Raw genomic sequence first — 472 nt, forward strand, 5'->3', positions numbered from 1 at the left:
TTCAGCAGAACAGGGACAAGGTGTTCTTCAGCAAAAGAACTGCTGGCTTTGCTGATCAATTGAAATTCAGTCTTGGACAAAAACATTTTTTTCCTATTGAAGACCTAATTACTCACTTTTTGGCTATAAGTCCAGTATTCCTCTACTAGGGTTAAAAAGTTCTGAACCATATCTGGAAGTTTTTACATAAGTAAGCAGCAGCAGGAACACACCCCAGAAGTTTTCTTGGGCAGCAAAGTGATCCCCTATTTGCATTTCAGAAGAGAAAGGCTGGTGAAAGGATTTCTTTTCAATGGAGCAAAGGAGATGAGGGAGCCTGCAAGCAGAGCAGTGACTGCAGTACCAGCAGGAGCAGATTTTCAGCCACTCTCTGCTCCCTCTCTGGAGAAGGTAGCTGTGACCATGAATAACAAACAGGAAAGACAGAGGCAGGTCTTCTAAAAAAATAAATAAATAGGGCAATGTAGGGGTG

The sequence above is a fragment of the Excalfactoria chinensis genome, chromosome 3, assembly GCF_039878825.1.
Source record: "Excalfactoria chinensis isolate bCotChi1 chromosome 3, bCotChi1.hap2, whole genome shotgun sequence".
Classification (NCBI taxonomy): Eukaryota; Metazoa; Chordata; class Aves; order Galliformes; family Phasianidae; genus Excalfactoria; species Excalfactoria chinensis.